We start from the raw sequence: 24,266 nt of genomic DNA, 5'->3' as shown, positions 1-24,266 counted from the left end.
AAAGCTGTAGGATACAAAATCATATAAAAATCAGTAACATCTCTATATGCCAACAGCAAACAATCTGAAAAAGAAACAAAGAAAGTAAATCCATTTACAAAAGCTACAAATCAAATAACATACTTATGAATTAACTTAACCAGAGAAGTGAAAGATTTCTGTAATAAAAATTATAAAATACTGATGAAAGAAATTGAAGAGGACACCAAAAAATGGAAGGATATTTCATGTTCATGAATTGGAAGAATGAATATTGTTAAAATGTCCACACTATCCAAAGCAGTCCATAGAGTCAATGCAACTCCTATCAAAATCCCAATGACATTCTTCACAGAGTAGAAAAAAAATCCTAAAATTTTTCTGGAGCCACAAAACACCCATAATAGCCAAAGGTAACCTGAGCAAAAAGAACAAAACTGGAGGAATCACATTACATGACTTCAAATTATACTATACAGCTATAGTAACCAAAACAGCATGGTACTGGCATAAAAATAGACATATAGACCAATGAAACAGAATCAAGAACCCAGAAATAAGTCCATATATCTACAGTAAACTCATTTTTGACAAAGGTGCCAAGAACATACACTGGGGGAAAGATAGTCTCTTCAATAAATGGTGCTGGGAAAACTGGATATCCATATGCAGAAGAATGAAACAACTCCTATCTCTCACCAAATACAAAATAAAATCAAAATGGATTAGAGACTTAAATATAAGACCTCAAACTATGAAAATACTTAGAGAATACATTGGAGAAACTCTCCATGACATTGGTCTGAGCAATGATTTCTTAAGTAACACCCCACAGGCATAGGCAATCAAAGCAAAAATGGACTAATAGGATCACAATTGAGTTAAAAAGCTTCTGCATAGTAAAGGAAACAATCAAATAAGAGAAAACCCACAGAATAGGAGAAAATATGTGCAAACTACCCATCTGACAATGGGTTAATAACCAGAATATATAAGAAGCTCAAGCAACTTAATAGGAAAAAATTTAATCCAATTACAAATGGGCAAAAGATCTGGATAGACATTTCTCAAAAGAAGACATAAAAATGGTAAGCAGGTACATGAGAAGGTACTTAACATCATTGATCATTAGAGAAATACAAATCAATGCTACAAAGAAATATCATCTCACTCCAGTGAGAATGGATTTTAGCCCAAACAGGTAATAATGAATCCTGGCAAGGGAAAAAGGGAACCCTTGTACACTGTTGGTGGGAATGTAAAATAGTACTTCCACTGTGGAGAACAGTTTGGAGTTTCCTCAAAACACTAAAAATAGAACATATGATCCAGCAATCCCATTGGTAGATATATACCCCAAAGAAAGGAAATCAGTATATCAGAGATATCAGCACTCCTATGTTTATTGCAGCACTGTTCACAATAGCCAAGATTTGGAAGCAACCAAACTGTCCATCAACAGATGAATGGATAAAGAAAATGTGGTACATGTACACAACGTAGTACTATTCGGCCATACGGAAGAATGAGATTCTATCGTTTACAACAACATGGATGGAGCTAGAGGTCATTATGTTAAGTGAAATAAGCCAGGCTCAGAAAGGCAATCTTTGTATGTTCTCACGCATTTGTGGGAGCTAAACATTAAAACAATTGAACTCATGGAGACAGAGAATAGAATGATGGTTACCAGAAGCTAGGAAGGGTAGTGGAGGTGGGGGGGACAGTGAGGATGGTCAGTGGGTAAAAGCATATAGTTAGACAGATGAATAAGATTATATATTTGATAGCACAACAGAGTCACCTGATAGCACAACAGACTGTGGGTCAATAATAATTTATTGTACACTTAAAATAACTAAAAGGGCCGGGCGCGGTGGCTCAAGCCTGTAATCCCAGCACTTTGGGAGGCCGAGACGGGTGGATCACGAGGTCAGGAGATCGAGACCATCCTGGCTAACACGGTGAAACCCCGTCCCTACTAAAAATACAAAAAACTAGCCGGGCGAGGTGGCGGGCGCCTGTGGTCCCAGCTACTCGGGAGGCTGAGGCAGGAGAATGGCGTGAACCCGAAAGGCGGAGCTTGCAGTGAGCTGAGATCCGGCCACTGCACTCCAGCCCGGGCGACAGAGCAAGACTCCATCTCAAAAAAAAAAAAAAACTAAAAGAATATAATTGGATTGTTTTTAACACAAAGAGAGGATAAATGTCTGAGGTTATGGAGACTCCATTTACCCTGATATGATTACTACAGATTGTATGCCCATATTAAAATATCTTATTTACTCCATAAATATACACATGTACTATGTACCTACAAAACTTAAAAATAACAACAACAACAACTACAACATAACTAGGAGGCCAGAGCAGAAGAAATGGAAAGGGCAGCTTGTGAATGCGTGTGAGAGATCCCAGAGCCTTCCACAGATTAACTGAGGCTTCAAAAAAGGCAGTGAGGACTGAGGACTGAAGGTTTACTGGAAGCTGGAGAAAGTCTTGGTGTTTATGTGACCCCTGAAACCCCAAGGATGATGGTTAATTTTAGTTTTCAGCTTGACTGGATTAAGGAATACTGAGATGACTGATAAAGCATTATTTCTGAGTGTGTCTGTGAGGGTGTTTCTGGAAGAGACTGGCATGTGAGTCAGTGGAGTGAGTGGGTAAGATTTGCCTGCAATATGGACCGGCAGCAGCCAATCAGCTGGGGGCCCAGATAGAATAAAAAAGGCAGGAGAAAGGTAATTCCTGCCCTGACCCTTTCTGAGCACACTTGCTTGCCTTTCTGCCTTCTGCTATGGGATGATACAGCGTGAAGAGCCCTGCTGGATGTGAGCCTCTTGACCTTGAACTTCCCAGCCTCCAGAACAGTAAGAAATAAATCTCTATTTGTTATAAATTATCCAGTCTCAGGTATTCTATGATAGCAGCACAAAATAGACTAAGACACCAGACTAGTGGAACCCGTGGGAATGAAGCTTGCATCTACATTTATACTTGGATTCCTCATGTTGGACCTGTCATACATTCCCTTTTCAGGAATCTGCAGATAGCCCTTTACATCCAGGCTTGGTTTCCTCCCTTATCTGAGAACAGCATTACACACAAAACAAAAGCACCTAGTGCCATGTGGACAGACCAAAAAACTCTTTGATCAGTCATTCCACTCATGTATGCCAGCCTGTTCCTAAACCAGGGATGGTAATGAAAGTAATTTAACATACATCTATAATTAATTGGTTACACTTTTCCTGCTGCTGGCAAATCATACTATTTTAGAAAAGTTCATGGAATTAATCTCCCAGAAGAGAGATGATGTGGAAAGCCTTCAGAAATAAATGGTTTTGTTTACTCCCAAACATCTGAGTTTTAAGAACCAATTTTGACTATAGGTCAGGGCTAATTTAGTGTTTCAAATTAGTCTTTTAGAAAGCTGTATAAAGTCAAATATCTTCTTCTCCCCACCAGATATATAGGATATCTACAGCATAACAGCATAGAAATCATTTTCCTTATCAAATGGTTCCTATAATCTGTTAAGGGCAATAGATAACATTTTTTAATAGGAAGAAAATATGAAGATAAGAGATGTTATAAAAAGGCCTTTACATTTATTTATTCAAGTTGATCTTTAGACAAAAGAGAATATTGTGTATTCCTGGTGTAGGGGTTACTTAGTGTTTTAGAAGTGATTTAGAATGAAAAAGTGTATGCTCATGAAGTTCAGGGGTGATTAAAATTTGGCCAGACTCCAAAGCAGGGTGACCAATTGATCCTGGTTTTCCTGGGACTTTCCTGGCTTTAGCTCTGAAAATTCTGTGTTCCTAGAAATCCCTGCAGTCTTGGAACCATTGATCAGCCAACCAAGATTTCAAAGAATTTGAGTTTAAATAGATCCAATTTTGAAAACTGATGAATGGAATGAAGTAAGGGTAAGTCCTTAAGGATGGAAAGTAGATATTCAAAATATGACAGAAAAAAATTGACTGTAGAAATACAGCAATTAGAGGATCATAGACTGCACATGATTCCCAGAATTGAAGTTTTGAAGATAGATTTAAGAGTTGCATCTCATTTAATATCCTGCTAGCAATCCAAGATATGATGACATGACTCACATTCTTTGATCCTACTGTCTGCTTCTTCCATCACCCTCTTTTTGTTTGTTTCTAAGAACATCTAGACTAGTAGCAGTAGCACCACTTGGACATGTGTTAGAAATGCAAGTTCTCAAACCTCAGAGTTACTGAATCTGAAACTCTGGAGAAAGGGGCAGAAATCTGTTGTAGCAAACGTGCCACATGTTTCTGATGCATGTTAAATATTAAGAACCACTGATCAAGAACAATCCTTCCTAATCTTTTTTATACTATGGATACATCAAAAATTATAATTTTATATATAGCACATGGGGCAAGTGGGTGAGGCTACTTCGAGCTGTAGCGATGGGCTAAAGTGTCACTCAGCTTACCTGCAATCCATTAAGGACATGTGTTTCTCCATACCAGATAACAAGAGACTTGATTGCTACACCGACTTTCACCATATTCCTGCTGCTCTTTCTTACTTGTGATATCAGCCAAGGTGGTACCTGTAACCAATAGTGGTTTCCTCCATAGATCTGAAGCTGTTGAAAAATTCAACAGTAAATAAATGGCTTCATAATTTTTTTTTGTGCAGAGAAACCAAGAAAGCTGAAATCAACCTAAGTAATAGATCTTTGCCCCAACTGAGTTTCCAGAAACAGAGAGTCCTGGGGCATTCTTTGGGATAATGTAGTCAAGGAACACTGAAGGAACAGAACTGTAGACCTGTAGACCAGATGAGTCACGCTCTGTTTTTTGTTTTTGTTTTTTTCCCATCTTGCATTGCATCTTTTTTAATAGGTTCCCTCTTGTCTTTTCCAGAAAAAAAGTATAGGTTTGTCATCTTTTGTAGTGTCCAGGGGGAATTTGGCCCAAAGTGTCTGAGAGGGTGCCACTTTACTCATCAAATCTGGGAATTAATCTTAGTAACAACTAGAAGTCAAGGTGGGAATCTGGCAATGGGTGCTTATTGCCTAAGAGGACAATGGATTGAGACCACAGCTCAGTAGAACTCTCAACCACTTAATGTAAGGATCTCAACTCCAGAGGAATAAATGATTTGAACAAACTAACTTGTAATTCAGGATGGATGATGTCAATACATCAACCAATATGTGGGGAGTTGTGTGACAAAAACTTAGCCTTAAACTAAACATTTAGCTATTCTCATACTGAAAAGTATCCAGAAACATATTTTAAATTTCAACAAGTACAGCAGACTCTTTCCAGAGAAGCTTGAGTTTACTTTGCACATGGTTTTCTGAAAATGTATGAATCTCAGCTCCAAAACAGAAACTCTCTCCAATTTGAAGAAGCATTTAGGCCCATTTAAAATCATTCAGCTATGAACAAAATTGGACAAAGAATGTCTGTCCAATTAAGAACAACTTCCAAGGCATTCTTTTCTTGTCAAGTCATCAAAACAATATTTTCAGAGTCTCAATAGATCACATGCATCTTATAGTGTACTCACTGTTTCATCATTCAAATAATCTATGATTAATTTAATTGTGAGATAACTTTATTTCCATAACTTTGGCTTTGTCAAACCAGGTTGACGTGGCAGTTGCCTTTAAGTGGAACACCAAAGATTTTATTAATATATAAGATCAAAGAGACACACAGGTGTAAAAATCGGCCAACTGCCATAAAAGAACTAGATTCAAAAGCTGTGCTTCAGCTTCATATCTGATCTTCAGCCATCATTATTTTCTTACTTGGGGGTATTCTTTTTATGGGCATAGTGTTGATAAAGACCACTTTTAGTAAGAATCTAGTTTTATTTAAACCTTCTTCAAGAAGCCATGGGGCTTCAACAACATTGTAACCTCACACTTGTCTCCTAGAAATAAGCAATATAGCAGCAGTCAGCATATGTTATACCACACAGAATTAATCTTCAGGTATGTGCCATCTGTGTGTGCCTTCCTGTTGTTATTTGTGGGTTGTTATTTCCTCCATCTCACTGATAACTATTTCTGTGTCTGAACTTCTAATGTACATATTGGAGGTAGGCAGGAGAATCTCTTAAAATCAACTCCTTTTTTTTTTTTTTTTTCCAAATGCAAATACGCTTAGGAGGATTTTTACTTGAAATAATTTACAATAAAGTATGAACAACTTGTTAGTGTTGCTGTCCTTGCCAAGAGAGAGACTGAGTGTGAAAAGGAAAGACACCCCTGCCACCGGAAAGAATGGAGGAAGGGTAATCAAAACGCTAACTTCTCAGTTCTGTTCAGGATCTGAGCCAACAAGGCACACCCAAACCAGCCTAAGGCGTTAGATATTTTCACAAGGCCGTTCATCCAAGTAGGATGACAGCAACATCCCTGCTGCTGCTGCTGGAACTACAGTAGCATTAAATATTTACTGAGCACTAATTATGTTCCAGAAAATATACTGCTTCATTGTCTAATTTAAATCTTACAACTCCCCACAATAGATTCTCTTATTACCCCATTTGAAAGATGGAGATTTAGAGGCAATAAATAACTTTATCCACCACATATAAGAAATACATGGCAAAACTAGGAAATGACTTGATACTCTGAATGAATAACTGTACCACTCTGCGGGAAGCCAAGGCCTCCTCTCCCTAGGGGCTGTGTATCCTGTTTAGGAGATTGGAGTTGACCATCTGAGATGTTATGGGAACATTTCTAAGGTTTAAGTTAACAGGAGGTGATTTGTCTTCAAATCAGAACATATCCCAAATGGAGAAGGAGGTTGGCTCCTAGGATGGACAGCCCTCTGCTCTTCTAAGACATTCCAAAGTACTCATAAAGCCCTTGATTCAATCCAGAGCTCATAGAACTTGCTCTGCCTCTGGCCCTCTTCCAAGAAGCTGTGATTTCCTGGTTCTGCAGATCTGGCTTCATTTGGAAACAGGCAGCATAGTTCCCTGGAACAGCCACTTCTGAGCACGCTTTCAGAACAGAGCACATTTTGCGCTTCTCCCAGACACTCACACAGCATAAGCCCCCTGTTTACATCTGGATGATGTTTTCCTATAAAGAGTACAATGAAGAGTTGAAGCAATTTTCTGAAACAGCTGAGGAAAAACTTCAGATGAATGATACTGACGTCTTACAATATTCTTATTAGCCAAGTACTGTAATTGTTCAACTCCAGACTCTTCTTCATCTTAACACAAATTTTAAATTGTGTCCATAGAGAGAGTATCTACCATTGCAAACAACTGTAAACAACTCAGCAGCAAGATGGCTCTGAAAAGATATGTCAGGGCCCAGATCCAGAAGCAAAACTGTTGGAGGCCTGAAAAAAAGCATCCTCAGTTTCAATAGGCTGCAGTCATATATTCTTTCTGCATTTCTCTGAAGGAGAATTTTTACTACCAGATGCAAGTTATTAGCAGAAAATTCCTACCTTTCTTTTAATCTGAGCTCTCCATCATCTGAGAGCAATACCCATCCAGGGATTCTTGCAGGGCAGGATGGAAAAGGAGTGAAAAGCTACAATGCTTAATTCAAGGTCTACACTCCTCCCTCTGAATGAACCCAGTACTTTTTCTCACAAGTGTGCTGTGAAGAATAATGAATGATCATAAACCACCCAGACAACTTAGAGTGCAGTACAAGTGATGGACCCTATTTTTTTTCCCATTACTTTTCTTTCATTTTGTACAGAGCACAGAGAGTCTGGGTGTTATGTCTGTGCTCCATTATATGATCCCTGTGGCTTTTTGCAAGTAACAAATAGCCCTCCCCAGCTAATACTCATATTGAGCCACACATGCTTGTGTTCTGTAGAGACTGCCTTTATAGATGAGGTTACTACATGTGATTCTACCTTCTATGGTAATAACCTTGCAGCTTTTGAATATGTTTAGAACAAGCTAATAAGAAATAGGTCCCCACAATGTGTTTCTGCTCCATAGAAACAGCCATGGAACACAAGGGAAATCCGTAAGAGTTTTGAATGTGGTGTCTGTCAGTGTCAGAGTCAGGGCTGAGGTTTCTCCAGAATCTGTTTGGAGGAAAACAGAAGACTGCTTGGGACTGACTACCTCATTAAACAATAAAAGAGTCTCAGGACATTATATAAACATAAATGTACTCAATCTTTTGTATAGGGAAGCATAGGGAGCAGAAAATGAGTCACAGAAGCCATTTTCTAGGGATCTAGGTAAATAACCATCTGTGTAACCTCAGGGTTACAACCTTCATGATGGAAAGAGAAAGTAATAGTGTCCCTTTCCTGAATAGCATAATATTAACAGGAGTACCAAAACAACAGATAAAACAGTTCTTTGTTTCAGCTTTTGGATGTGTATTTTAAATTGCACAAAGGTCACAGATGCGATGAGGATCCTGGGGTGCCGCCTCTTGTGTTAACTCACCTAAGCTATGAAACTCATCCTAGTTCTGTTAGCTATGGGGATTTCATTTAAATCTATGCCGTCACTTCTGGTTTGAGCATGGACATGGAAAGAACTTGGGAGTCAACATCCTCCTTCTTGGAATAAGCAAAATATGAACAAACTGGACATCAACAACTTTTTTTGGATGCATCAGAGTACCACAATTGCAAAACAAACTGTTACCCCCAAATCAGGAGAGAGACGATTGTCTAGAGAGAGGCAGTTGAGATTTGCTTATCTGGAGCAAAAGCTAGAGCTATAAACCGGTAGGATTTTAGAGCATTAAAACGGAAAGTTTGATGAATTGCTGGAAGCTGAATGTTTACTAGTATAAGAGTAAGAAATTCCTGGGAGCTACATCTTAAGGGGGATTCATACCTTCATGGCTTTCCTAGATGTATCTAGGAACCTCTGTCAGATTCTCAAAGTGAGGATCCAAGAAAGATGCCCTGTGACTCTGGAAGGAATAGGGGAAGAGTAATCTTTGTGAAATATGCCCAGAGGGTTCTACATAATGAAGTCTACTCAGCAGGGGGAAAGAAGGAGACACACTTGTAAAAGTCACAGCCCAAGTTACTGGTCCACTAAAACACTGAGATCTAATTGGAAGGATATAGAATGTGCTCCCTTACCTACACTATGTTACCACACTAACAGGACTCTGGTATTATAACAGCAGATTATGTTTGAGTTGCAAGACACAGACTCTCTCTGAGATGGACTACTGAGGGAAGCCCAAAGTCAAGAGAGAAGAAAAACTCGAACAAAGACTCTAGAGGAATTGGAAGCTGCTGGCATCTGTAGGTACAGCAAGCGTTACACACGGCTGAATTTCTGGCCAAATTAGCATAAATGGTTTCCACAAGAGAAATTATAAGGCATTCCAAAATGTAAAACAAACAAACAAAAACAAACCAAAAAACTACACAGTCTGAAGAGACAAAGGAAGCATCAGAACCAAACCTAGATATGACATAGATGTTGGAATTATCAAACAAGGAATTTAAAATAATGAATATGAAGAAGTTAAGAGCTCTAGTGGAAAAGTAGACAACATACCTACAAGAGCATACAGTAATATAAAAAGAGAGATGATAACTCTAAGAAATAATCAAAAGGAAATCGAAACGGTACTAATAATCAAAACTAGAAATCAGAAACAGTAGAACAGAAATGAAGAATGCCACCCATGGGGTGAAGAAAGAATCACAGTGACAGCATGGAAGAAATGTCAGTAGAAACTCCCCTAACTGAAATGCAAAGAGGAAAAACAATTCTTTAAAAACAAGCAAAATAGAATATCTAAGAACTGTGAGACAACTGCAAAAGGTATATCACATGTATAATTAGAATACCAGAAGGAAAATAAAAGGACAATGGAGAAGGCTGAGAACTTTTCAAAAGTAATGACAGTGCTGGTGCATGGCTCATGCCTGCAATCCCAGCACTTTGGAAGGCTCAGGCAGGCAGATCACCCGAGGTCAGGGGTTTGAGACCAGCCTGGCCAACATGGTAAAACCTGTCTCTACTAAAAATACAAAAATTAGTTGAGCATGGTGACAGGTGCCTGTAGTCCCAGCTACTTGGGAGGCTGAGGCAGGAGAATGGCTTGAACCTGGGAGTTGGAGGTTGCAGTGAGTTGAGATAGTACCACTGCACTCCAGCCTGGTCAACAGAGTGAGACCCTGTCTCAAACAAAACAAAACAAAACAAAACCCGACAAATACAAAAGTACATATCCAGAAAGCTTAGAGGACACCAGTGTAAAGCATAAACAACCCACTCCCCCAACCAAAAAAACAAACAAACAAACAAAACAAACAAAAACTTTTAAACAAACCATAGCTAGGCATATCATATTTAAACTAAGTAAGTTAAAGACAAAGAATAAATCTTGATTTATTCTTCTTTCGAGAATAGAAGGCATTCCAAAGTGCAAAACAAAAAAATAAAAAGAAAGCAAGGCAGGGACTGGGGAGAACTTTGCCTACAGAGGAACAAGAATAAGAATTACAGTGGACTGCTTGTCAGAAACCATGCAAACAAGAGGAGAATGAAATGAAATACTCAAAGTATGTGTTATAGGCTGAATGTTTGTGTGTCCCCCAGATTCATATGTTGAAGCCCTAATACCTAGTGCAGCTATGTTTGGACTTGGGCCTCTTAAGGAAGTAAAGTTAAATGAGGTCATAAGTGTGGGGCCCTGACCTGGTAGGAAGTAGTGTCCTTATGAGAGATACCAGAGAGCTCACACTCTCTCTCTCCATTTGCATCCATTAAGGAAAGGCCATGTGAGGACATAATGAGGTGGTTATCACAATCCAGGAGGACAGCCCTCACTAGAAACCAAATGAGCTGGAACCAAGTTGATTTTGGACTACTAGCCTCTGGAACTATAAGAAAATAAATTTCTGTTGCGTAAGACACCGACAAGTCTATGGTAGTTCGTTATGGCAGGCCAAGTAGCAATACAGTGTTGGAAGAAAGAAACACCAATCCAGAATTCTATATACAGTGAAATTATCCATCAAAAATGAAGAAGAAAGACTTCATCAGATGAACAAAAATGGAGAGAATTTACCAACAGTCCTGTCCTGTGGGCAACGTTAAAATGAGTTTTTCGGGTAGAAGAGAAATGATATAAGTAAGAAACTTGAACTATACAAAAGAAAGGAATAACATTGGAGAACAAATCAATGAAGGCAAAATAAAATATTGTATTTTTATTATTTCAGGCTAATCTGAAAGACAACTATGTATTGAAAGTAATAATAATAATAATATAGTGGGTGATTATAGGATATGGATAAGTGAATTAATGACAGCAATGGCACAAGAGGGAGGGATTGGAAATATTGTATTTATATGTACCTGCATCACATGTGAAACAGTACAGTGTTATTTGATGGTGAGCTTCTATTAATTTAAAATGTATACTGTAAATTCAGGGCAACCATCAAAAAAATTTTAAATATAACTGATATACTAAGAAAGGAGATAAAATAAGATTATATAAAATGCTCATTTGAAATCAGAGTAGGCAGAAAAATGAGAGAGCTAGGAAGGCAATAAAAAACAAATTCAATAAATAGAAAACAGACACATAGTAGATGATAATCCAACCATATAAACAGTGAATTTAAATTGGAATGTTCTATAAACACTAATTAAAAAGAGATTGTTATAGTGGATATAAAAACAAGTTCCAACTATATGTTGTGTACAAGAAACCTACATTGTATATAAAGACTCAGGCTGAAAGAAAAGAAATGGAAAAAAATATGCCAACCTAACATTAGTCAAAAGAAAGTTGGAGCAGCTAAATTAATTTCAGACAAGGCAGCCTTGAAAACAGGAATGATTATCGGGGCAAAGATGAGCATTATTATAATTGTAAAGGGGCCAATTCTCCAAAAACATCATGACAATTTTAAATGTATATGCACCTACAAATAGAACACCCAAATACACGGGGCAAAAACTGAATAACTGTAAGGAGAAACAAATAAATCCACTATCATAGTTGGAGATTTCAACATTTCTGTATTGGTAAGTGACATACTAAGCAGACAGAAAGTCATAAGATTATAAATGATCTGAACAGCACCACCAATCAACTTGGTCTAACTGATATTTTATAGCATAATCCATCCAACAACAGCAGATGCTTCTCAGGTTCACATGGAGCATTCACCAAGATAAACCACATCCTCAAGCATAAAACATACCTGAATAAATTTAAAAGAATAGAATTTATACAAAATGTGTCCTGAGACCACAAGAAAATTAGACTCGAAATCAATAACAGAAAGTTATATCTGAAAATTAAACAATACGCTTTTAAATAAACCATGGGTCAAAGAAGAGGTCTCAATGAAAATTATAAAATATTTTTAATTAAATGAAAAGGGAAATACAACCTATGAAAACGCATGGGACACAGAGGAAATAGTTCTTAGAGGGACATTTATGGCACTAAATGTACGTATTAGAAAATAAGAATTATCAAAATTCTGTATCCTAAAGTTCTGCTATGGAAAACTGAGCAAAAAAGAGCAATTTAAATTTAAAGCAAGCAGAATAAAAGAAATAATAAAAATTAAAATAAAAATCAATGAAAGTAAAAACACAAAACAAAAGAAAAAAATCAATGGAATTTAAAAACTGGCTCTTTGAAAAGATCGATAAAATTGACAAACCTCTAGCCAGGCTAACCATGAAAAAAAAAAAAAAAGAAGACACAAGTTGCAACATCAGACGTGAATGTAAGTTCATCACTATTGATCCATTGAACATCCACAGGATAATAAAAGAATACTATGAACAGACAGCTCTATGACCACTGTGATAATTTAGATAAAACAGAGCAATTTCTTGAAGGACACAAACTTTCAAAATGCACAGAAATCGATAACCATCATAGCCCTATGTCTATTTAATAATTCAAATCAATAATTAATAACTTTCTAACAAAGAAAGCTAGACTCAGATGTGTTAACTGGTGAATTCTAACAAACATTTACAGTAGAGATTATACCAATTCTCCACAATTTCTTCTAGGAAATAGAAGCAGAAGGAACACTTCTGAAATATCCTAGGAATTTAGTATTACTCCAATATCAAAAACATTTCAAGAAAGAAAAAATACACATGAATATATCTCATGAACAAAAATACAAAAATCTTCAAGAAAATATTATGAAATTAAATACAGCAAGGTAGAAAAAATTATACATCAACATTAAGTTGGATTTATTCCAAATATGCAAAGCTGGTTCAACATTAAAAAATCAATCAATGTAACCCACTGTATCAATAGGCTGAAGAAGAAAGGTTATATCATCATATCAATTGATGCTAAAAAGGCATTCAACAAAATTGAACATAGTCATTTAAAAAACCATCAGAAAACTGAGAATAGAGAGAAACTTCCTCCACTTAATCAAAAACATATACAAAATAGCTACAGCTAACATCATACTTGATGGTGAGAGACTGGACACTTTCCTCTAAGATTGGAAACAAGGAAAGGATCTCTCCTCAACACTCCTGTTTAATATCATACTGGAAGTCCTAGCTTGTTCAATGAGACACACAAAAGAAATAAAATGTATACAAATTAGAAAGGAAGAAGTAGAATGGTCTTTATTTGCAGATGATATAATCATCTATGTAGAAAAACTGAAAGAATCAACAAAAAGCTAACAGAACTAATAAGTGAGCACAGTAAGTTTGCAGGATGAAAGGTTAAGATGAAAGACACAGGATGAAAGGTTAGGATGAAAGGTTAAGAGTTAATCACTGTCTTATATATTAGTAGCTAACAATTGGAATTTGAAATTTAAAAAGATACTATTTACAGTGGTATACCCACAAAAAGAAATACTTGGTATAAATTTAACACGTTTATAGATTTGTATGCAAAATACTATAAAATTCTGATAAAAAAATCAAATAGGGTATAGATAGAGAGATAGTCCATGTTCCTGGATTGGAAGATTCAATGTTATTAAGATGGCCATTCTCAACTTTATCTATAGATTCAACATAATTCTACTCAAAATTCCAGCAAGAAATTGTACACATTTTGACAAACTGATTCTAAAGTTTATGTGACAAAAAGACTTAGAATAGCTAAAACAATAGTGAAGAAGAACATGGAGGACTCATAATACCTAACTTTAAGACTTTCTATAAAGCTAGAAATCAATATAACATAGTATTGGGAAAAGAATAGACACATGTATCAATAAAACAGAAAAAGACTTACACAAATGTAGTCAATTGCTCTTTGACAAATATGCAAAAGTAATTCAATGGAGAAAAGACAGTCTTTTCAACAATTAGTGTGGAAACAGTTGGATGTCTCTCTATAAAAAAAAATGAACATAGACACAAATCTTACACATTTTCCAAAAGTTATCTCAAAATTTATCATAGACCTAAAATTAAAAGGCAGAACTACAAATCTTTTAGAAGAAGGCATGAAAGAAAATCTACATGACCTTAGGGTTGTTGGTTAGTCTTTAGATACAGCACCAAAGCACAATATATGGAAGAAAAATTGATTAGTAGATTTTACTAAATTAAAAAGCTCTGCTGTGCAAGATACATTGTTAAGAGAATGAAAAGACAAGACACAGGCTGGGAGACGACATTTTAAAAATAAATATGTGATAGTTTGGATGCTGTCCCCTCTAAATCTCATGTTGAATTGTAGTTCCCAATGTTGAAGGTGGGGATGTGAGAGGTCTTTGGGTCACGTCAGAGGGCATATCGATACCTCATGGCTTGGTGCTGTCTTCCAGTAGTAAGTGAGTTCTTGCAAGATCTGGTTATTTAAAAGTTTGTATCGCTTTCCCATTTCTCTCTTTCTCCTGGTTGCTATGTGAGATGCCTGCTCCCTCTTCACCTTCCACCATGAATGTGAGCTTCCTGAGGCTTCCCCAGAAGCCACCCATGTTATGCCTAAAAGCCTCAGGAAGCAGTTGCCAGCACTATACTTCCTGTAAAGCTTGCAGAAATACGAGCCAATTAAATCTCTCTTCTGTATACATTACCCAGTCTCAGTTATTTCTTTATAGCAATGCAAAAATGATTTAACACTGAAAATTGGTATCAGGAGTGAGGAACTTCTATAAAGAGACTGAAAATGTAGAATAGAGTAACAGGCAGAGGTTGGAAGAGTGTGGAGTGCTCAGAGGAAGACACGAAGATGCGGGAAAGTTTGGAACTTCTTAGAGACTGGGTAAATGATTGTGTCCAAAATGCTGATAGTAATATGGACAGCAAAGGACAGGCTGATGAGGTCTCAGACAAAAATGAGGAATTTACTGGGAACTGGAGCAAAGATCACCCATGTTATGCCTTAGCAAAGGACTTGACTGCATTCTGTTCATGCCCTAGGGAGCTGAGGAAGTTTGAACTTAAGAGTGATGACTTGGGGTATCTGACAGAAGATAATTCTAAGTGTTTAAGACTTGTCCTTGCTGCTTCTAAAAACCTATTCTCAGATGTAGGAGCAAATAAAGGACTTAAATTTGGAAGCTATATTTAAACAGGAAGCAAAGTGTAAAAGTTTGGAAAATTTTACAGCCTAACCATGTGACAAAAAAAGGGCTTTTCTAGGGGGATGAATTGCTGTGGAGCAACCACTTAATAGAAAGGTTTGCATGACTAAAAAGAGCCAAGCGCTGATAGCCAAGACAATGGGAAAAAGTCCTCAAAGGGCTTTCAGAGACATCTGAAGCAGCCCCTCCCATCACAGGCCCAAAGGCCTAGGAGGAAAGAAGGGTTTTGTTGGCCATGCCCTGGACTCTGCAGCCTTGAGCAGCCTTGGGCACTGCTTCCTGCATTCAGACCACTCCAGCTTTAGCCATGGCTCAAAGGGATCCAGTTATAGCTTGGGTCACAGCTCTGGAGGGCACAAGCCATAAGCCTCGGTGGTTTCCACATGGTGTTAAGCCTGCAGGCTCACAGAGTGCAAGGGTGAAGAAGCTCTGGAAGCCTCTGCCTAGATTTCAGAGAATTTACGGAAAAGCCTGGGTGTCCAGGCAGAAGTCTGTTGTAGGGGTAGAGCCCTCACATAGAGCCTCTACTATGGTAGTGCAGAGGGGAAATGTGGGGTTGAGGCCCTGTGCAGAGTCCCCACTGGGGAACTGTCTAGTAAAACCTTGGGAAGGGGGCCACTGTCCTCCAAATCCCAGAATGGTAGAGCCACCAGCAGCTTGCAGCCTCAGCATGAAAAAGCCACAGGGAGTTTCCCAGGGCTTTGGGAGTCCATCCCTTGTAGCAGTTTCCTTGGATGTGGTACATAGAGTCAAAGGAGGTTATTTTGGAGCTTCAGGATTTAATGACTGTGCTGCTGGGTTTTAGACTTGTGTGGGCCTATAGCTCCTTTGTTTTGGTGGATTTCTCCTTTTTTGGAATGAGACTGTTTACAAATTCTTATATCACTCTTGTAACTTGGAAGTAAGAAACTTATTTTTGATTTTACAGGCTTATAGGTGGAAGAGACTTGCTTTGTCTCAGATGAGACTTTGCACTTTGGACTTTTGAGTAATGCTGCAATGAGTTGAGACTTTTCGAGGATTATTGGCAGAAGATGTGCAATGTGAGAAGAACATGAGATGTGTGAGGCCAGGGGCAGGATAATGGAGTTTGGATTGTAATCCTCAATGTTGGAGGTGGGGCCTGGTGAGAGGTGTTTGGGTCATGAAGGTGGATTCCTTATGGCTTGGTGGTCTCCTCACTACAGTGAGTTCTCCTGAGATCTGATTGTTTAAAAATGTTTGGCACCTCTGTCCCCTACTTGCTCCTGTTCTTACCATGTGAAACATCTGGTCCCCCTTTGCCATCTGCCATGTTTGTAAGCTTCGTGAGACCTCCCCAGAAGCTGAGCAGATACCAGGACCATGCTTTTTATAAAGCACACAGAACCATGAGTCAATTAATTTTATTTTCTTTATAAGTTACTCAGTCTCAGGTATTTCTTCATAGCAATGCAAGAATGGCCTAACACAACATATTTAACAAAAGACTTGTATCTGTAATACACAAGAACGCTTAAAAACTCAAAGATAAGAAAACAAACAAGCCAATGAAAAAATGGGCAAAAGATCTAAACAGACACCTGAGCAAGAAAGATATAAAAATGGAAAAGGAGCATATGAAAAGATGCTAAATATAATTTGCCATCACGGAAGTACAAATTAAAACAATAATAAGATACTACTACATTCCTATTAGAGTGATTAAAATCCAAAACACTGACAACATCAATTGCCGGCAAGGATGCAGAGCACAGGAAATTTCATCCATTGTTGCAGTGGATGCAAAATGGTACAGTCATTTTGGAAGAGGTTTTACAGTTTCTTGCAAAGCTAAAATAGGCTTACCACATGTTCCAAGACTCATGCTCCTAGGCGTTTACCCAACTGATATGAAAACCCATGTCCACACAAAAACCAGCGTGTGAATGTTTACAGCTGCCTTATTTGAAACCACCATCAACTAAAAGCAACCAAGATGTCCTTCAATAGGTAAATGGATAAATAAATTGTGATACATTCAGACAATGTGATGCCATTCAGTAAAAATGAATGTGCAATCAAGCCACTAGACTAGGTTGGAGAGAATCGTGCATGAGGTGGAATCTGACACTTTGGAGCCGGGCTGTCCAGGAGGAGTGACTAGTCACATGAACACTTAAAATATGGCTAGTGTGATTGAAGAACTGAATTTTCAATTTAACTTAATTTAAAATTAAATACCCACCATGTGTCTGGTGGCTGCTATATCAGCAAGTCCAGCTTTAAAACATTAAATTCTGTTCCTTCCTCCTGCAAATGTCTCCAACCCCAGATCTAGTGCCCTTTGCTTCTCTCTCCATTCTTTGTTATAAGGATCAATTTACCCTTTCTCTCTTAGTTTTTATTTGATGCTCTGTTATGGTGGAAGGTGAGGATATGGGACAGGAAGAGTGGGGATAAGTAGACAAGTCTACTGAATAAAGACAGAGCCCTCTTTTTTGTGGAGTTTCAGACACTTCTAAGGATTCTGCATGGATTCATTTATCTAATTGTCATAAAATCCTTGATCTAAGTAACATTATAATGATTTCCATTTTATAGATGTGGTACCTGACACACAGAGAGGTTGGCAAAGTTCACGTAGCTAAGAAACAGTGGAATCAGGCCAGGTTCACATTGTAAACCACTGTGCTATAATGTCTCCTAGTACGGCCCTAATTTGTGGGGCCAATGGGCTTGAAATGGCATTCATTTACCCCCGATACTACAGAGTACAGAAGCAGCAGCTTCTGGAATTTAGGTATTATGAATGATTAGTACCTTTGTTCAAATGATTAGTACCTTGTCCTACTCCAGGGAGTAGGACATAGAACATTGTAGGGCTGATCTGGGCTGGGGAAGAGATGGCATCCATCTTCTACCAATATTTGCATTGACCATGTCATTTTTAGGTCCAGTGTCTGCAGTGGCTTCTCAGTTGTCTAGGCATCAAATGCAAACTCCTCAGCCTGGAATTTGTATCTAACTTACTTTTGTGACTTGATCTTCAACTCCTTGGGTGTTTCTAGCCTCTACATGGTCTCCACTACCCACTGGTCTCTGAGCCCTTCTTGCATCAGTCTTCTTGACTTCCTAATTTGTGATTGAGGCATCTTTCTCAGTGGGATCTAGGAGGTCTAGCTATTCACTCATGTTTCTCAACCTTTCATCTGCCTTGAAGCCTGTGTAGAATACACCAATCCAGTAACATGAAGCCCAGTGATTGCCTCCCTTCCATTCCACTACCATTGCCCTTGCTTATGTCCACACTACCTGAACCACTGTAGTCTCCTAACTCCTCCTTCCTGTAATCCACCCCCAAAATGCACCCAATAGCTGCTGGCTTGGTCTTCCTAGCACAGTTCAGCAACTCAGACTCTTGCTTATTTGCTTAAAACTTTCACCCTTTCCCCACTACATGGGAATAATAAAGGTTTCCTACCTCTCTTAATCACTGGCCTTCTTGCATTTTCCCAAGCATGCTGATGTGTATTTAACCCTGAAGATTTGTATGCACTAGTCCCTCTGCCTGGGATGCCCAAGTGGCTGTTTCCCGTGTAGCAGTCAGGACTATGCTCAAGTTTCATTCTCTCAGAGAAGCCTTCCATGAACAGAATAGTGGATCTAGCTCTCCCTTTATTCTCTTTTACCCTCTGCTTTTCTTTGAAGCATTTATCATTATTTCACATTATACGGTAGGTCCTTGAAGAATACCATTTTGTTCAATGTTTCATTACAATGTTGATGAGAAAACTAACTGATTCTGTGGAGTCTGCACATTCTCCTCATGTCTGTGTGAGTTTTCTATGGGTCTTCCGGTTTCCTCCCACATCCCAAGGCTGTGCATGTCTGGTTAATGGGTGTGTCTAAATGGTCCCTGTCTGAATACGTGTGGGTGTGTGAGTGCACCCTACAATGGGCTGGTGTCCTGTCTGGGGCTGGTTCCTGCCTTGTGCCTTGAGCCACTGGGACAGACTCCAGCCACCTGAGATCCTGAACTGGAAATATTGGATAAATCATTATCTTACTTGTTCTGATTAATCTTTTAAAAATATAAGTATAGCTCACATTAATTTCAATGTTTAATATTAAAAGGGTTTGGGGTCTTTCTTTAGAAGTTTGGCAATTTTGTGTCTAGAAATATGCCGAAGGAACTTAACTCCTGTTGCTATAAGTTAGCCTAGGTAAAATTGGTTTCATTATATGTAGTTGCACTTAAAGTTGCGGTTTCCAAGAATCTATCAAGGATATTAAGTGAGGACTTACTGAATATTTTTTGTTTTGGTTTTTTGTTAGTCTCCCTACTGGAATGTAATTCTGCCAGGGCTCACATGTTGTCTGTTTTATTTACTGCTATCTACAGCACCGAGAACCATGCCTAGGCACCCAATAAACATTTGTTAAACGGATGAGAAAATGTAAAATATAAATCAGAATAGCTCTATTAATCAGACATCCTGGTTACGAGAAACAGAAATCTATGAGGGCAGTGCTTGTTAATAATATTTGGAAGGGGAATGGCCTTTTGTTTCTCTAGAGCTGTATGGACCAAACTGTGCTTTATCAAAGTCTTATCAATTTGCAGTGGCAGACTGTCATCTGGACAAAAAAGGATTAATAATAAATGCTGTATTCCATGTTCATTTCGTGAAGATCCACAACACAAGGTAGCATCTTTAAGGTTCTGAGCCACCCTGTAATAAACAAACTAGATTAAAAAAATCTTAAATATGTATCAGCACAGAATTCTTTTTCTAAAGAGCTCCTCAGAGTAGATTCAAGTTAAGATGGTTGCCTGACATGAAATAATTCTATCACACCTTCTTCTGATACAGGCATGGTATATCCTAGCACAGAGGTATGTCTTTGTGGCTCACAATTTGTTTAACAAATGAACATGTGAACTAAGCCAGGCCAATTGGAGGACATCTGAGAATTAAATGATGAATCTGGGAGCTAGACTTCCCTTGCTTCGCAGGCTGTGGATCTAAGGCTGTAACTATTTTCCCCATTGGAGTGCAGGTTACATGAGTAAGTTCTTTAGTGGTGATTTGTGAGATTTTGGTGCACCCACCACCCATGTATACACTGCACCGTATTTCTAGCTTTTTATTGCCCACCCCCCTCTCACTCTTTCCCCCAAGTCCCCAAAGTCCATTGTATTGTTATTATATAAGGCTGTGACTTTTAAGGGGCCCAATCTATACTCCTTGCCTCATGGAGAAAGTCTGTTTACGGCAGGACAAGAGCCAACTTAATTCTCAACAAGAGAATTAGCTGAAAGATACAGAGAAAAAGAGGAGGAAAAAGCAAATAATGGAGAATAATAGGAATTTAATAGGGACAATAATATGGCATTTAAGTCTTTAAATTCAGTCATTTCTGAAGCCAGATCCACCCAACTCGATGTCTGAAAATTTCTTTCTTTCTTTTTTATTTTTTTAAAGATTGGCTCACTAATACACACTCAATACCATTTTTACATAATGCCCAATGACAAACCTCAGCAGTTAAGCCTGAGTTAAGCTTAACTGTTAGTTAAGTAGGTTAACAAGTTAAGCTTGTTAACTAACCTACTCAAAATTGTAAAGGACAGCACATAACTAACCAACTAACCAACCAACAAGAGCAAACGGTGCCCTTGTCTCTGAATGATATACAGATTTTTTCTACTCCTTCATGGATGAAGTCTACATCGATTCTTAGCTTCCAACAAGAGTAAGATAATCCGATACAGTGTGATATTGTGCAAATACCAAGGCAAGCATGTCCAAGTTTACAGTACACAATTCCAAGGGCTGGGGGTACGTGCTATTCACAGCACTCTTTAGAGGCTCTTTAGTCTGATGAACCTGACTATGCTAGTTCTCTACACCTGTGTTTCTGCAGAAGAAACAAGGGGCAATCTTCCTCCACCCAAGAAAGCAAGGCACTTGTCTAATGCTTCTTTCTGTCCTCCAACAGTGTCTTACCTAGAGAAGGCCTTAATTCATGTTTGTGGATTGAATGAAACTCAGGCTGGTCCTGTTCCTTATTAACATGGTTATAGTCAAGGTTGGCTTAAGGAATTTGTAATAAAATTTATTTTCAGCACATTACTTCATGAATGCTATCCTTGTAGATTCATATATATTCAGTGGTTGCTTTTGAGAAATCTAAAAATACCGTCCCTTGGCATTTGCCCTGGAACAGTGTGCTGCCTTGATGCAGCCATAACAGTCATACCATATGGGAGGAAAACTGGGTACTTTCAAACAGACTCCTCTTTTAAAATCAAGTCTGCTGCTGTCGCTGGAGCTTGCAGCCTCCTGAACCTCTTTATTTAGATACAGCGTTCCAGGGCCATTATTTCATTTGTAGAGGCATTTTTTAAATAGCTTGCAGTTTAGGCTTTTCACCACTAGAGTTCAACCTTGCTCTTATCTAGATGATTTCATGGAAGAAAACTTTAAATAAATAAAATACAACAGCATCTCCTCAAACAAAACACAAAGAAAATTCCCTAAGTACCTTCTCTAATTCAAATCTTGACCTTTGACTACCAAAAGCCAGCTTTGTTCATGTGCCTTTTTATTTTTTCTGACATGCTTAAGATTTCCTGGTTGGTATTGTCATCAAGGATCAAATTCTTGAATGCCCTTGCTTAGTTACAAGTAATTTGTCAATGCTTGATAAATAATTTCTCCTTAGATTCAGTTTGTTTACTTCTAAGTACAACCTTTAGCTGAAACTGCCTGGCTAATTGATGGGAGAGCATGCTTCCGGTTGGTAGATCCTGGGTGCTCGCAACAGGGTAGTCAGAGCTCCAGTGAAAGCAGATGCTGCTCTGGGTCTCATAGTTGATCATTAATTTTTTGAGAAGTTTTTTTTTTTAAATAAATATAGCTTTCTCCATGAGGTTTGGTTTTGATTTCCAAATTCAAGACGTACCTCTTTTCCCCTTCCTTTGTACCCATTGTTTTCAGATGTATTTCTGAAGAGACCAAAATCAAGCAAACAATTTTGTCACAATTTTGCTAATGGTCAACCTATCACTCCCAGGACCTTTAAAAACTATGCTGTGTCAAATTAGGGATATATAATAATTATAAATGCATAACAAAAGCTAACACTGGGCATTTATTATACACTTGGCACTTCAGATGGTTTGTTTCATGCAATCTTCACAAAAGTCTCATGGATCAGGGATGCTCCTCAAATAAATCAATAGTAATATATATAAGTCATTCTTTTTGAGATAAGGTATCTGCTCTGTTGCCCAGGCTGGAGTACAGTGGCGTGATCTCAGCTCACTGCAGCCTCCGACTCCCAGGTTCAAGTGATCCTCATGCCTCAGCCTCCTGCATAGCTGGGACCATAGGCGTGAGCCACCATGCCTGACTAATTTTTTGTATTTTTGGTAGAGACAGGGTTTATGCCACATTGCCCAGGCTGGTCTTGAACTCCTGAGCTCAAGCATTCCACTCGTCTTGGCCTCCCAAAGTACTATATATAAATAATTTCACTAAGGCCACTCAGCTAGTAAGTGGTGGAGTGAGAAGTCAAACACAGGTCTTGACCTGAACATGGTGGTCAATGAGGGTTCTACATTCATATAACCTGAACTTTTGAGGGCACAGATAAAGAGTATAATAACAACCCCAATAAAAGGAGTGGTCATGGCTAGGCAGAATAGCAAGAAACTTGCAAGAGATAAGCAGAAATTAAATGATGAAACAAAATGTGTTAACTGGGGTTTTGGAACAGACACAGACACCCTGTTCAAATGACTGACGTATATAGGCTTCACCATCCCTAATAACAGAGAACATGCTATCAACATGTAATGTGGTAAGAACTTCTCTCAGTCATACTGGCTGAAATGTTGACCAATTTATTAAAAGGGAGAACCTTAAAATTTATCTTCAAAACTCACTATTTAGAATTTCACAGTTGTGACAAATAAAAATGCTCAGGTTGGCTCTATGAGGAATTATCTAGGGTTCAAGTAGTCTCATCTAACCTTTTTGTTTTCATTTTTATATTCTGGGTTAATGAGTCCTGTGTCCAATCAAATGCTATTACAAGTGCTTACCCCTGATAGGCCATTCATTCATCTATTCACTCATTCATTAAATACTTACTAAGCATCTACTACATACCATACATTGTACTAGGTTCTGAGAATATGAAAGAAAACAAAACAAAAAACAAATAAAAATATCTGTCTACATTTTACAGTCTGGCAGGGGAGGTAGAAAATGAGCAAACAAATAAGTAAAATGCGTAGTATGTGTGATGGTGATAAATATTACACAGAGAAAAATAAAACTGGGAAGGGAGATAATAAATGCTGTTCAATTTTGTTTGCTTGTCTTGCAACTTGAAACAGAGGGGCCAGAGAATGATAACTATTTTTTTGTGAGACAGGGTTTCAGTCTGTTGCCCAGGCTGGAGTGTAGTGATCTAATCTCTGCTCGCTGCAACCTCTGCCAGGTTCAAGAGATTCTCCCACCTCAGCCTCCTGAGTAGCTGAGACTACAGGTGCACACCATCACGCCCGGCTAATTTTTGTATTGCTTGGTAAAGACAGGGTTTCACCATGTTGGCCAGACTGGTATTGAACTCCTAACCTCAAGTGATCTGTCCACCTCAGCATCCCAAAGTTATGGGATTATAGGCGTGAGCCACTGCACCCAGCCTCATAGTAGCTCTTGTTTGTGGCCATTCTAGGCAAAGTAGTGGCTAACATTAATTGAGTACTTACTATGT

The sequence above is a fragment of the Colobus angolensis genome, unplaced genomic scaffold (genome assembly GCF_000951035.1).
Source record: "Colobus angolensis palliatus isolate OR3802 unplaced genomic scaffold, Cang.pa_1.0 Scaffold26, whole genome shotgun sequence".
Taxonomy (NCBI): Eukaryota; Metazoa; Chordata; class Mammalia; order Primates; family Cercopithecidae; genus Colobus; species Colobus angolensis.
The sequence above is the reverse complement of the archived record's forward strand: the minus strand, read 5'-3'. Positions refer to the sequence as shown.